Below are 16,573 nucleotides of genomic sequence, written 5' to 3' on the forward strand. Positions count from 1 at the left end.
AAGCCTCCATGGTACAGATCAATTTACCCAATCCAAGATATTACACAATATGCAGTGTACTCACCTTGAATGGGATATATTATACGCATTGGACATTCATTTTCTCATTCCGATGTCCGTCGGTATATTACTATGGGTCCTTATGCCCAGTCCAAAAATAATTGTGGATATAGACTAATTTCTTTATAAAACTGTAATTTTATTTCTTAATCTGTATATGATAAAAAGGTCTTAGTGGTATGTTGTTAATTTCACCAGAACTCAAAAAACATACAACAATTTCTGTTTAAATAAAAATTTAAAATTTATAAAAGTGCAAAAAAAACCAACAAATAAATAAAGCAATTTAATTCCAAATCTTAAAAGTAGAAAAAGGAGAAATGTTTCTCAGATCCTACGTCTGCTTCCTCAGCCTGAGGAAGCAGACATAGGATCTGAGAAACATGTTGCTAGGTATTCATTATTAGAATCCTCCATTCATTCATTTCAACTCGGATCCCCAAAGTTCGGGTGGGTTCGGATCCAAACCCGCTCATCTCTACTACATATATTTGTATGTGTGTGTATTGTGACAGGGACAGGATGCGTTCACATGCGGGGGTCCCTGGTGAATACTCCGTGCCTCAGTATTTGGTCACACCAATACCAAAATACAGGCTAGCATCCATTATCCTTCCATGAATTGTGACAATAATTATTAGACCTGTCTGGTGTGGAGGTAAAGTCTCTCATTTAGTAAGACACAAAGGAGGAGCAGAGACACACACAGAGGAGGAGCAGAGACACACACAGATGATAGGGGCCGGGGCCGGGGAAGGAGTGGCCCATACACTGCCTCTCTAATGCTACAGACAGTACATGGCCCAGTCTACAAACATGCCGGTCCAAATAGTATCACTTGGGCCTGTCATCATACTTGCCGACATTTCTGGGCAGCTTTCCGGGAGCAGCAGGAGGGGACCTGCTGCAGTGGCATCACAAGGGGGGTGCGGTGGGTGCGGGCGGCACCGGGTGTCACCTTCCAAGGGGGTGACACCAAAATCTGCACAGTCAGGCCCACCCCGCACCCCCTGTCCAGCCGCGTCGCCACATTCCTGCCCGCACCCCATGCACGTGCTGCCGCCACTGCCTGCATCTGTCAGCCCGCTCCCTGCTATCACCCCCACCGCAGGTGGGGGGGGTTGCGGTCAGACTCTGCCGGCGCCGGGTGAAAGTAGGGGGAGTGGTCCGGGTTAGCCGGGCATTCGGCTGGTGACTGGTCACGTGCGCGTCGTGATGTGATGATGTCACGGCACGCGCGCTCTATGTATGACTGTAGTGAAGAGCTGGAGTACTGATACAGAGCACCGAGGGGGAGCGGCACTCACTATCAGCAGGATGCCTCTGTGACGGACACTGAAAGATCAGCTGTGACACAGGCTGACAGCTGCCTACCGCTGATGAAGAGGAGAGCTGAAGGGATCAGTCAGCTTTAAGAACTGCTTAAAGCTATAAGGTAAGCATTTGCAGCTGCAGTAGAGGACAATGATGGGAACTTATATTCATTAGCTGCAAGTTTCAGTGAACTTATTTGTTTGCTGTTTGCTTCAAAGGTACATATATATATATATAAAATTGCGGCACTCCGGCAGTTCCTCAGTATTTTTTTTAAGAAGTCTGTATCGAGTGCCGCTATTTTCTGTATACATTACTTCTATGAGACTGGCACCACGGCTGCTATTTAATGTGATTTGGAGTGCCGGCTTCCATGCATATTTTATTTATATATATATATATATATATATATATCCACACAAAAAAGTCTGGCACTCTGCTGGTCCCTGGGGACCTTTACCTTGTTCCGGGTGCCCTCCTCCGGGAGTATGCGACCCCAATGTATAGGTACCAATGAATAGCGACACTCTGGAATCTTTGCTCAGTTTAGTGAAACAACATTGGGTTTATTAGCATCAACGTTTTGGGGTGTGGCAACCCCTTCCTCAGCATTTTGATTGTGTATCCTGAGGAAGGGGTTGCCGCATCCCGAAATGTTGATGCTAATAAACCCAATGTTGTTTCACTAAACTGAGCAAAGACTCCGGATTGCCGCTACTCATTGGTACAAGATATATATATATATATATATATATATATATATATATATACATACATACATACACTGTATATATATATATACGACAGCAAATAAAGTGTCACTCTGCAGACTGTTCAAATGCACTTAAAAGTTGATGATTTTACTTGAACAGTCTGCAGAGTGCCACTTTATTTGCTGTCGTATATGTGGATGGGCTGTCATCCTAAAGAAAGTACCGCAGCATTTCATCAAGCATTAGCCATAAGGAGTGCCGGACAATGATTGAGTGTTACATATGTATATATCTATATATATATGTATAACTATATATACAACCAAAACCAACCTGCGCTATATTAAAAACAGCCACTCCTTTCAGTAAGTCCTCTGTTAGTAGGACCAACACATAAATACAAAACAATTACTTCAAGGGCGCTACAACACACTTAATAATACAGACAATTCTTATATTCTTCATAAATAACAATCCCTTCAGGGTTTATAGGCTCCAGTTATTTCTGTTTTGTGAATGTAGATAACAACTTTCGTGCTCGCTTTTCAGAGCTGATCGGAGAGTTCATATGACAAAACTTGTTTTAACGTCCTTCTTGAGGTTCTATAAGATACCCTCATACCAGAAAAACACCCAAGATAGACCCAAAGGCCAACATTAATACAATGTAAAACAATCTTTATTAAAAAATTTGCAAATTCAGATAGATAAATGTATAAATATGTTAATACATCAACATCTTTTATACAGATAAAAATAGATTTTCCACACCTTACAAATGAATGAAGGTTTATAACATAATGTCCACCATTAGTGTAAACCCTACGCGTTTCGTCTTACGTCAAGACTTCATCAGGGGTAGATCTCGAAATACATATATTTAAGGATATAGTATGACAGTGATCAGAACGGCTCTTGGAATCAATAATTAACCTCACACTCGTTGTACATATTGAGATAAATCAGATCTTTAGATCATCAACATTAGGTTATACAACACTTTTTAGGTCCGTCTTCCTCTCTGGTTCCTCTCACAACCAGTGTGGCAGTGGGATTGAGAGGAAGAAGGACCTAAAAAGTGTTGTATAACCTAATGTTGATGATCTAAAGATCTGATTTATCTCAATATGTACGAGTGTGAGGTTAATTATTGATTACAAGAGCCGTTCTGATCACTGTCATACTATATCCTTAAATATATGTATTTCGAGATCTACCCCTGATGAAGTCTTGACGTAAGACGAAACGCGTAGGGTTTACACTAATGGTGGACATTATGTTATAAACCTTCATTCATTTGTAAGGTGTGGAAAATCTATTTTTATCTGTATAAAAGATGTTGATGTATTAACATATTTATACATTTATCTATCTGAATTTGCAAATTTTTTAATAAAGATTGTTTTACATTGTATTAATGTTGGCCTTTGGGCCTATCTTGGCTGTTTTTCTGGTATGAGGGTATCTTATAGAACCTCAAGAAGGACGTTAAAACAAGTTTTGTCATATGAACTCTCCGATCAGCTCTGAAAAGCGAGCACGAAAGTTGTTATCTACATTCACAAAACAGAAATAACTGGAGCCTATAAACCCTGAAGGGATTGTTATTTATGAAGAATATAAGAATTGTCTGTATTATTAAGTGTGTTGTAGTGCCCTTGAAGTAATTGTTTTGTATATATGTATATATATATGCACATATACTTGTGAGTATCAAAATTGGTTACCTAAGTATGGGCCTGATTCTGAGTTAGACGCAGATGCTATTGCAGCTGTACCTTTTGCCGCAGGCGTGCCTACAGTGTCGCCCTCCCTGCCTGCCATGCGCGCCACTCTACTATTTGAATCCAACTCTCCAGCAGCGCCTCTGTATCCTCCTCCTTGGTTTCTACGCACCTTCCCCATCGCCCTCCCTGTGAGTCTCCCGGCTGCAGCAGCAGTGTTGTTGTCCACATCATAACCCTAGCCCCCTCCCCTTCTCTGCCCCAGCTGCTATATATCCTAACCCCATTCTTGCCTCCAGTACTCCCTCAACTGCTATCTACCCTTATTTCCCTTTCCTACCCCAACTGCCACTGCCATGCCCTTACCCCCACCTAGCCCCTCCCTGCCCCAGCTTTCTTAGCCACCAGGGCTACTCCAACTGCTGCATGCCCTTAACCACCTCTTTTTTTTTATTTTGGTGGAGGGAGGCATTCGGTATGAAATGCCGGCTGCCGCATGGCCGACAGTTCGATTCCCGGCAGCGGCAGCCCGACAAAAGAGCAGAGTCCGGCAGTGGAAGGCCGACAGTGCTGGAAATCCCGATCGTGACTAAGGTAAGTACTATCTAACCTAACCAACCACCCTAGCCCTCCTTAGGGGTGCCTAACCCTAACCTCCCCCCCAAGTGCTTAATCCTAACCTCCCCCCTCTAAGTGCCTAACCCTAACCCCCCCTTCCCCGCTGCCTAAACCTAAGTCCCCGGGGGGGGGCCTAACCCTAAGTCCCCCCCGGGGGTGCCTAACCCTAAGTCCCCCCCGGGGGTGCCTAACCCTCCCTCCCCCTAGCCTAACCCTAACCCTCCCGGGGGGTTGCCTACCCCTAAGTCCTCCCCGGGTGCCCTAAACCCGGCGTCGGGAAAATGACAGGCGTTAGATTTTAGATGCCTGTCATTTAGCCCTAGCCAGGATTGAGGATTCGGGAAGCCGGCGGTCGGTATTGTGGCTGCCGGCTCCTAATCATATCCCGGAGGGGGGTGTCACCATGCGTTACAGCACCGGGTGACACCAACCCTAGTGACACCTCTGACCTGCTGCTCTCCTCTTCTGGGAGCGGGGCCAGATGATACACTGCATTAAGCACCGCCCCCTTTACAGAAACCCCGATTCGCAGGTCTGTGAGAAGGGGGAGGGGCTAAATGGCACAATTTGCACAATTTAGCCCCGTCCCTTCCCTACGGACCCGAAAATTCCAGGTAAAATCTTCCCATCCAGCCCACTTCACTAGGAAGTGGGCGGGATGCGGGAGATATGCCTAGTCTTCTGGGGTGCGGGGGGTTACCCAAAAAATCGTGAGCCTCCCTTGATTCCCTGGAGAGTAGGCATGTATTCCTGTAATACCCATCCATGGCATCCCCCAGGGAACTACGGCGCACAGTTCGGGAACCTCTGACTTATTATATTCAGTTCTGAGCTCTCATTGATTCAGGATGTTACAATAGGTGATCCCCATGCTTCCGTAGGTATACAGAGCCTGTCGTTGTTCAAGAGGAACTTTATCTCCATACTTATCATATACCCTTTGCATAAACCTCAGGCACAGACTTATACACCCCAGCAGGGTGGCTGTGCTGATTACCAGACACTTGGCCAGCCCGGGTACAGCATCCTTTATAGTCCGTTCCTTATGTTCATGAGACCCTTCTGTTTGAGGTTCTGCAGCTGAATTCTCTATCAAGTTGTTAGAACGGTATGTAGTTATGTGAGCGCCCGTCAAAATCCCAGAGCCGGAATCCTGACTCACGGCCAGAACACCGGCGTAGGAATCCTGACATCACATGAGATGCCGATGACACAATCCGGACAGCTGGCATCCCGAACGTTAGTATAGCGGGACAGGTTAGCTGTTAGCCGTGAGTGGGGGGTTTAGGGTTAGGCTGCTGACAGGGGGGTTAGGTTTAGGCACCTTGGGGTAGGGGGGTTAGGGTTAGGTACTAAGGGGGCGGGTTAGGTTTTGGCACTAAGGGGGGATGGTTAGGCTTAGGCACAAACAGGGAGGGTTAGGGTGCAAGGGGGGAGGGTTAGGATGCAGGAAAGGAGGGTTAGAGGGTAAAGAGGGAGGGTTAGGGTGCAGGCAGGGAGGGTTAGGATGCAGGAAAGGAGGGTTAGGGGGTAAAGGGGGAGGGTTAGAAGACTACTCAGCTGTCTGTATTTTGACAGCCGCATCCCGACTGCCAGTCTCCCATACCCAACCCTGTTGGAACATTCCTCCATACTCCAGGTATAGGTGCAGCATACAGGTCACATGCAGTGGTATGTAGGGGAACACACAAGGAAGCGGAAATGCATCTTTCTTTGGGTGTTAGCTGGAACAGAGGGTACTATTTTAACCCAATACTTTTTCAAACAATCTGCATAAATTAAACATAATGTACAGTTATTGCTTTAGATGGGAGACGTTATCCTGTTTAATCTAATTTTGAAATGACAGCTACAGGTTTTATTTGTGGACCCCGTATATATATATATATATATATATATATTGTGTAGCTTTGCCATAGTACAGATTGAGTCTCCCATATCCAAAATGCTTGGGACCATGGGTATTTTGGATATCGGAATATTCCGTATTTTGGAGTAATTGCATATTATAATGAAATGTCTTGGAAATGGGACCCAAATATACACACAGAATGCATTTATGTGTTATATACACCTTATACACACAGCCTGCAGGTCATTTTAGACAATATTTTTTATAATTTTGTGTATCAAAAAAAGTTTGTGTACATACATGAAATTCATTTATGTTTCATATACACCTTATGCACACAGCCTGAAGGTTATTTTATACAATCTTTTTAATAATTTGTGCCTTAGACAAAGTTTATGTACATTAAACCATCAAAAATCAAAGGTTTCATTATCTCAGTCATGCTGAAAATATTCCGTATTTCGGAATATTCCGTATTTCGGAATATTTGGATATGGGAGACTCAACCTGTACTGTAGAATAATTTATTTTATTTTGCAAGTAAACTATCACTATTTTTTAATAGACTAATAATATTTATAATGCTTATTAATGCAGCTAATATTGTATATATCCAAGCTTATACAGTATATATAATTACCATCTATTACACGTTGTTAAATATTATTTCTTGTCAATATTTGGGAGAAGGGATGATGTTTCCTGGTGACAATTTTCAAAACAAACAACAGCTTATTATATTATATATTATATTATTTATATCATATTTATTCAACCGTATAAAACTATTAATGGCTTAGAGGGTACGATCACAGCATTGCTGACTCTGTAGCAAATTTCAGGCTGTTACAGACTATTTCGGCAAATTAAGTTTCAAACGTTTACAATTTTGTTTGTTTGGGGCAAATATTTACAGTCCATCCATGCACATTATTATAACTCTACATTTTCAGTCAATGGGGTAAGTTTATCCATCTTTACTCTTGGCAAGGGCTGTCCTTATAATCATTACCCTCTGTATAGAAGTACTTGTTTATACCCAAGACCTAATCTCAACATAGTAATAGCTTATCAACCACAGCTTCACTAAAGTGATAGACTAGTTATACCAGTGGTTTACCTTTAGGTACCGCTCCAAGATGCTAGTTGATGAGAAGGTCCAGGATGATATTGCTGCTTAGAGCTCTGTTGGTATAGCCTGCAGCTGCTCCATGTGAAATTGGTCTCTATTTAGCAACGAGTTTTATCATTCACAATGAGTGATAAAACTAGTTGTGTATGATAACGATGCTCCAGCCAATCAGCTCCCAACTGTCATCTTTTTGAAAGATGACAGTTGGGGAGCTGATTGGCTGGAGCACCATTTATCATACGCAACAAGTTTTATCACTGGTTGTGAATGATAAAAAATGTTGATAAATGAGGCCCTACTGTATGTCTTTTAATTATCCTCTGTATGCAGCATATACATATTCAAAATGCAATACAGAAGCATTGGCCCATACTATTGGCTGATACAGATTTGTCTGCATTACTTGACCAGAGGGTCTCCATGAGTTGGAGAAAATCTACGAACCTCAAGGATCAATTAGTGAAAAGCCATTACAATTCTAGATTTCAGTGTAAAAACAAATCGGGCGCAATATTTGTGATCTACATGCAATTTCATCCGCCCGTATATTTTCCTGGAGGTGGGGTGATCAGATGCTCTGCGATATTTTCACACTTCTAAGAATCAACATTTCAGGCAGTGCATATTTCATGGTGGAACAGGATATGGCACAGAGGCACAGGCTTCTTTCGTCCCAATATTTTGCATTGCCTGTCATCATGCACAGTGCCATTTAATACAAATAAATAAGGCAGTACCTCGCCTCCAAATCTCAATCAGCTTTACTGCTAGACAGACAGACATCAGCTATACTGCTAGATGGGTTGGCTATGAAATACCGACTACTGAAGATCCCTACGGAGGCTGGTACTTACCCTATCCCCCCCTCTCCCTCCCCTAACCCTCCCTTAGTGGTGCCTAATCCTAACCTCCCTGGGGGGTGCCTAACCCTAACCACCCCTTCTTCAGCCATAAAGCTAACCCTCCAGGAGGGGGGTGCTTAAGACTAACTTCCCCCCGGTGGTGCCTAACCCTAACAACCTCCCCACAGCCTAACACCCCCGGGGGGTCCCTAAACCTAACCCCCCATTCCTGGCTAACGCGCTGATACTTACCCAGATCCTTCATTCGGGATTTCAGCGGCCGCGACGCCGGTATCCTGATCCGCTTCGGGATATAGCCAGCGGCATTTAGACTGCCGGCATCCCGTCTGTCGGCATATACACTACATCCCTTGCTAGACATGTGCCCATCCCTCCGACGTAAAGGAACCAGTTCTATTGTGACCAGTCTGGGACTGGTTGTTACTATAACTTGGGGATGATCCCACTCTCATAGCCTGTCTGTTATAGTGAAGATGTGGCTCCATTTGTATTTGGGAAGTGTGTTGGCTCATGAAAAGTAAAGAATGAGACTATGGGGCCTATTCATCATAACTAAAAATTCTCTGGAGGTAATTAGGTTTAAAACTCGCATGGTATCTATTCCGAAAAGCTGTCATTTTTGCGATAACAGGTTTTCGGGAAATAAATACTTTTCCCTGCCTGCTCTAACTTACCGCAGCTGTAATCAGTGCTGCGCATGTGCCGTTACATCTGTAAAAGCAGAGCATGCGCAGTACTGCCTACAGCTGCGGTAGTTGTGTCCCCTCCAATTCCCCCCTCCCCCGTATGCTCACCTCCCCTCTGACCCCTGACTTACCTGGCCGCTGCAGCTGCCTCAGGCTCCATCTGCTGTGCTGACACAGGTGTTCTCCTGGCAGAACACTGTAAAGTTTGGAAAAAAAAAAGTGTTTTTTTTTTTCTAAACTTTACTGTGTTCTGCCGGGAGAACAAAGTGTGACCATAGCAGACGGAGCCTGAGAAGCGACCAGAGTGACAGAGGGAGCCCGCGGGGAACCTGCCCAGCTGACAGCAGGTAAGTGTTACCCGCTATATGCCACCTGAGAGTGGCGTATAGTGACATCATCAAATTCCGAAAATACATAATTTTCGGAATTTGATGAATAGCCTAATTTCTAAATCCCCATACTAATGTACTAATGTATGGGGAGTGTGGAAATTAACGCAGGCGGACTTAACCAGGAGATATCAGTGATATCTCCTGTGTTAAGTGTCTTCATCAGAGCTGTAACTAGACTTTTTGGTGCCCTGTGCCAGAAAGAGCATTGGCACCCCCCTAATTTTTCAAAGGGACATAATGCACCCAAATAAGGGGAATGGCCACATGGGGAAGGGCCAGGGCAGAGATAGGGGAGGCCAGGAGATGTTGGGGATGAAATAAGAGGAAGTTATAAGTGAGAATGATAATAAACAGAAATTTGGCAGGCCCAAACAGCGCCCCCCTGCCCTGTGGTGCCCTGTGCGATGGCACCTGCCACACTACACTAGCTACGGCCCTGGTCTTCATGAATACTAAAATAACGGTAATTAAGGAAAATGTCCTTAAAAACTTTATTTTAGTGTTTAGGCTTAGGCCCCTGAGTCTGCTCTAGCTCTAAGCTGGTGCAGGATCCAGGTCATTTGTCCAGCATTGCAAGGAATACCCAGCATGCACCTTGTGTATCCCATCATCTTCTTCGCCAAAGAGGCCAAGTGCAGATGGTAATACTTTGCAGATTTCGAATGATGGAGTTGGGTGGAATATTTTGAAGAATGGATTTGAACATTTTACTCATGTCTACAAAGGGCCATATTTATGCCAGTTTGGAAACTGTCTCACAGGTGTTACGCTGCCTTCAGATGTAGGGAAAACATCTGTTACAAAGAAAAACAAAAATACACCATGACATTGTAATGAAAGAATTGTGCCCCTCTCACAGATATGCCATTAAATGATAGTACCCTTGTAAAATTGAATACAGCACAGTACAATCTGTACAAACATGTCCTACAAGATCTTTTATTGTAATTATAAAGCTATGTATAGGTAATCCTTCAAAGAAAAACATATGGGCCAAACATATACATAGGATGTGCAACTCCACATCAAAGGACAGCGTATTCCAGGAAATGCATTAAAAACACACTCACATTGAGAACGTCGCTGCTGCTCTCTATTGTAGAAAGTAATGGGACGTGTAAGGAATAGCAGGTACACCATTATTTATATAGAAAGCTCCTGTAGACAGCTAGTGCTCAGGAACAGGATTTGCACCTTTACCAAACAATAGGCAGCATCCAGGGGCGTATTAAGAGAGGAAAGGGCCCGTGCGCAGACTCAGTGCAGGACCCCTGCTCTCTGGCGGCGCAGTACATTCTAGCTTGGTGCCAGAATCTACTAAGCATGCCCGGGTCTCCAGGAAAATGGCACCCATGCCTTATTCCTGGAGACATCAGTACTGCGCATGCGCGAGTAACCGGGAAATGGCCACCGCCATTCTTCCCAGCGATTTTTGTTGCTCTGCAGCACCGGACTTTAAAAAAAAAAAAAAAAAAATGTATTTCGTTTTTAAGAACACTCTTTATTCATTTCAATGAAACTTGCATTTAATTAGCTTTCTATCTACTAAGCCCAGAAGATTTCCTGAACAGCTTCTAGTACCCATGGGGCATAGCTGTCGACATTCAGCTCCCACCTTCCGGGAGGGAGCTGAATTCCTGCACACAGCGGGGGGCGTGGCCGGGCACTGACTCTGCATGGGGGCGGGGCCAGGGATGTGTCCACGTGATCGCCGAAAATAAAGGCATTGTGAAGCAGGGGGAGGAGCCACGATGACGCGATTTAGCGCAAATCACGTCATCAGGCCCCCCGCTGCGGGGGGTATCTAGTTGTAGTCGGGGGGTCAGGCAGCAGCCGGGAGGCTTGCCTGCCTTACCGGGGAGTCGGGAGCGGCACCTGATATTTGGGAGGCTCCCGACCAAATCAGGAGGGTAGGCAAGCCTGCCATGGGGTCTATGTATTAAGCCTTGGAGAGAGATAAAGTGGCTGTAGATAAAGTACCAACCAATCAGCTCCTGTCATTTTTCAAACACAGCCTGTAACACATACATGCCTACCCTCCCGGTTTTCGCGGGAGGCTCACGATTTTTCGGGTAACCCCCAGCACCCCCGGAAGGGTAGGCATTTCTCCCGCATTCTGCCCACTTCCTAGTGAAGTGGGCAGAATTAGGAGAATACCCGCGGCAATCCCGGGTCTCCGTGAAGGGGGCGGGGCTTAAGCTGTGATTCTGCATGAATCACAGCATTTGGCCCCGCCCCCTATGTAAATTGTGCCCAATCGTGCCAATTTTACCGTGAGGGGGCGGGGCTTAATGTCGCGAATCGTCAAGCCCCGCCCCCATCGGCCCCCTGCTGCTTCTCTTACCCGGGCTTCTCCCGGGAAGAGAATATTAAAGGTAGGCAACCCTGCTGTAACATGACAGTTAGGAGCTGATTGGTTGGTACTTGATCTCCATCCACTTTATCTCTTTCCAATGCTTAGTACATAGACCCCCATGTCCCTTGGTGTGCTGGTAGGCAGAACTAGCCCCCGTCTGGTGCCTTTATGTGAGGTAACAAAAAATCAGCCTGCCCTACCCTTTCCCATAGATATCAGCCATGCATGGAAATGTGCTGGGGCTCTTTTTGACGTCCTGGTCTGTGGTGATGGGGACGTAACAAGATTGGGAGTCCTGACAACGTCGCCATTCCAGTGTTCATAGTATAGTAAAAAAAATAAAATAAAACCACACCTACACCATTTGTAAATAAACTTTGTGTGAACAAACATCTTCGTCCCCCCCCAGGGTTGTCTTAACAGCAGTGTGGGCCATGGGCAAAGCAATGCCCTGGGGCCGGTACCCATCCATTCAGGGAAATAAATGTAAATGGTCAATAAAATTAAACCCTCCTGCATGCCCATCAGACCTCCCACACATGCAGAAAGACTCCGGGCCTGATTCAGACCCGCTCGCTAGCAAGCGGCCACTCATTGCAGACAATGTTCGCTAATGTGCGCATGCATGTAGCTCTCAGTGCACGTGCGCAAACTAGTACGAGCGACCGGAATGTCCTCGCTCGCCGTGCAAAGACAGCCCAGTGGAGTGAGTGACATTAGAGGCCGTTTGTGGGTGGTAAGAGGGGCAGGCCAGTAGTAAAGGGGGAATGGAGTTGCGGACGCAGTCATGCCAGAGTGTTTTCACGACGTTTCTGGGCCGTGCATAATTAACAGGCAGCTTCATAGTACATGTCACCTGGTAGATTTGACACTGAGCTGCTCGCAGTACTTGCGGTAGGGTACAGTCGACCGCACCGCTGCGGTCTGATCCGATTGTTCCCGATGTACCGATGGTTGTATATACTTCCTGGAGATGACGTACGCTAGTGGGCAACTAAAGACAGGCTAAGGGTCGGCTATAAACACAAAGTGATCGCTCGCCAAGACATAGTGGGCGTGCTTATGCCTTGCTGTGCGAGCGGCCGTATCTAGCGAGCGGGTCTGAATCAGGCCCTCTGTCTGAAGCCGGTGGATGAAGTGAAACTGAGGTGAGTACTCATCACCTGGGGGGGGGGATGGGGTGGGGGAGGTTAGATCAGAATACAGTGCACTGGCGGCTGGCTTATAAAAATTTCACAAATTTACCAACTGGCCGGGCTGCAGGGGGGCGGGTTGGTGGGCCCCTACAAGCTTTGGGCCCTTGGGCAACTGCCCAACAAACCCAATGGAAGAGATGGCCCTGCCCCCCCCCTCAAAAAAAATTTGATTCATTATCCCCTTTGCTGCTCATGGTTTACTCAGTGCTGTGGTCCTGTGCTGAGACAATTTTTTTGACATGTGTACTCGTCACATTCCAACAATATCCTTAATTATTTACGCAATAAGCACACTAATTACACCTTGTGTTTGGTTTTTTTTCCAAGATGTCTTTGCATTTTCAGAAAGTGCCACCAGTCTTATTGCTCCTTCTAACACGTCAAATAAAATGGGCAAAAAAAGTTAGTTTTCTTTTTTATTGTGATTTCAAGAAAGTGAACTAAAACCATATGTGATATTTTTTTTATCAAATACTACAAAGAAATACTTTTGTGGTTCTTTCTTCAGCATTATTCTACCTCTCCAAAAATAGCAAAAAAGGCAGGATTCTAGAAGTAGGCTTTTATAAAAGAAAATAAAAAAAATTCTGCACTGGAAAATGATAATGCATAGTTTTTTTCTTTGTTTTTTTTTTTGCTAATTTTCACCTTCCCAATTTAAACGTTTAGTGTGTAGGAATAATATAACATGACGACAAGGACACAATTTTTAAACTAAAAACCGTATCATTTTAAGGGGCATATCTTCCACAACTCACATATAAAATGTGCTGGTGGTGTAATAGTTTCGCCTAAATTCACATTACAAATTTAGGAAATATCATTTGGATTTACTAAAGTTCACACGCAGGGATAGATCTTGTGAGAAAGCTCTGTTCCTGCGAATCCTCTCCACACAGTATGGGGTCTATTTACTAAGCAGTGTTAGGAGACAGAGTGAAAAGTGATAAGGTGCCAGCCAATCAGCTCCCAACTGTCATTTTTCAAACACAGCCTGTGAGATGGCAGTTAGGAGCTGATTGGCTGGCACCTTATCACTTTTCACTCTGCCTCCTAATACTGCTTAGTAAATAGACCCCTATTACTCATAGAGTGTGACTGCGCATGAGCTGCTGTCAGCTACCACCTGGGCCGCCATCAGGGGGGGACTGCCGGGCCCATAGTCCCGGGCCTGGAGATAGCAGTGGCCCGGGTTGCAGTGGTGCAGAATCAGATATGCACAGGCACTCAGTGAGAAACAGCGTTGCCGCCGGCACTTCAGATGTACGTTGCAGCGCTGGCCGCAATCAATCACAACTCGCAGACCAGAAGCGGCCGCTCCTGATTGGCTGCTGGTCCGTGAGCTGTGATTGGCTTGCGGCCAGCACCATATATCTCAATTGCCATCGGCAGCGCTGTTTATATCTCTCCATGGTTGCAGGTGCATACTGCAGGAGCAGAGAGGCAGCCAGGCGCTTGGGTCCCAGAACAAGAGGGTACTCCACCTCATTCTCATCGACCTCTATTGGACGGGCCAGATGGTGAAGAGGGGGCCACACTAGGAGTGTAACACTGAGGAGGGGGGTGGAGGGTAGAGAGGGAGAGGAGACAGTAATGTGATGAGGGGGCACTGCCTATTTTCTCTGTATTGGGCCCCACAATTTCTGGTGGTAGCCCTGGCTACCGCTATGATCTGGTGAGCTCCTCTGGTACTACAGTCATCTGACTCCTGGGCTCCTGCTCTGTGACCCCGGTCATATGATGTGTGCGGTAAACTGACTTGCCGGTTTACAGCACACATCAGTTGACTGGGGTCACAAAACAGGAATGTAACTAGGGGAAGGGGGGCCTGTGTTAATGTAACTAGGGGAAGGGGAGCCCTTTGTTAATGTAACTCGGGTAAGGGGGGCCTGTGTTAATGTAACTAGGGGAAGGGGGGCCCTGTGTTAATGTAACTAGGGGAAGGGGGGGCTGTGTTATTGTAGCTAGGGGAAGGGGAGTCCTGTCTTAATGTAGCTAGGGGAAGGGGGGCCTGTGTTAGTGTAACTAGGGGAAGGGGAGCCCTGTGTTACTATAGTTAGGGGAAGGGGGGCCCTGTGTTAATGTAACTAGGGGAAGGGGGGCCTGTGTTAATTTAACTAGGGGAAGGGGAGCCCTGTGTTAATGTAACTAGGGGAAGGGGAGCCCTGTGTTAATGTAACTAGGGAAAGGGGAGCCCTGTGTTAATGTAACTAGGGAAAGGGGGGCCCTGTGTTAATGTAACTAGGGGAAGGGGAGCCCTGTGTTAATGTAACTAGGGAAAGGGGAGCCCTGTGTTAATGTAACTAGGGAAAGGGGAGCCCTGTGTTAATGTAACTAGGGAAAGGGGGGCCCTGTGTTAATGTAACTAGGAGAAGGGGGGCTCTGTGTTAATGTAACTAGGGGAAGGGGGGCTCTGTGTTAATGTAACTAGGGAAAGGGGGGCCCTGTGTTAATGTAACTGGGGGAACAAGTGTTTTAACATGAAGAACAACATTTCCCAGTATATAGAGCATTATGAGGATGTCGCAATCCACTTGTGTATGCGCCGCCTGCACTGACCATCTACCATCCACTGCAATGTATAATCGTAGCGGTGCACTCGGCTTCTGAGCCGGACGCACCGCTGCTAATATATATTACAACGGGCAGCGATGCAGCTGCCTGTGCTGTGTGCTCCACTCCCTCCCCGTGTCCTGCAGTGTCTCTACCAGGGCATAATGTGTATAAGCGGCTCTACTGTGGCTTACAGTGTATAAACGTCTCCACTGCATTGTAACATGTATAAAGGGCTCTACCATGGCATCAATTTTAAAAGGGGCTTTACTGTGATGTTTAAGTGGCTCTACTATGGTGTAACATGTTTAAGTGGCTCTACTATGGTGTAACGTGTATAAGGGGATCTATTGTGTATCGTGTGTAAGGGGCTTTATTGAGGTGTAACGTGTGTAAGGAGTACTACTGTGTGCTGTAATGTGAATTACGAACACTACTGTGTGGTGTAATGTGAATTAGTACTATTTTGTGGCAACGCTCCTTCCCCATGAAGCCACACCCCTTTATTTTGCTGCGCACCTCTGGTGCGCACTGTCCCTCTTGCTACAGTAGGGGGCACCAAAGGAAACGTTCACCCTGAGCTCCTGAAGGTCTAGAACCGGCCCTGGTGTGCATAAATTAGCCATTGCGATCGCTTATGCAGCATGAGAGCTCTCTGCGTGTCAAGAGAGCTGCAGTGTTTGCGGCTGGTCAGACTTGACTTACATGCTGTGTGACTGCCCAATGTGCCTCGATGTTACCATTGTTTACGTAAGAGCACGACATTGCACGGATCCGAAAAGGCAGCAGTTGGGCGTCCCTATGCTCGGGTAAGCTTTGGAAGCATTAGCATATTTTCGCAGCTGCATTCCATGCGGAATCGCAGCTGCGATTGCATTAGTGTCCATCTCTGAACCAGGCCCTAACACTGCAGAGTGAGACTTGGCAGTGCTAAGTTTCACTGCTACAGAAGTAGCAGGGATAAAGGTTGCTTTTGCGTTAATATCACAATTTTGACGTCATTATCGCAGGTTTTACTTTTACACCCTCTTCAATTTCAAAGACTTATCGCAGTTTTGACAAGTCTTTGACAAAGAACGGTGATAAGTTTTCACCATTGAATAGGTGTCGAAAA

Source organism: Taudactylus pleione, unplaced genomic scaffold (genome assembly GCF_031769625.1).
Source record: "Taudactylus pleione unplaced genomic scaffold, aTauple2 ptg001060l, whole genome shotgun sequence".
Lineage (NCBI taxonomy): Eukaryota > Metazoa > Chordata > Amphibia > Anura > Myobatrachidae > Taudactylus > Taudactylus pleione.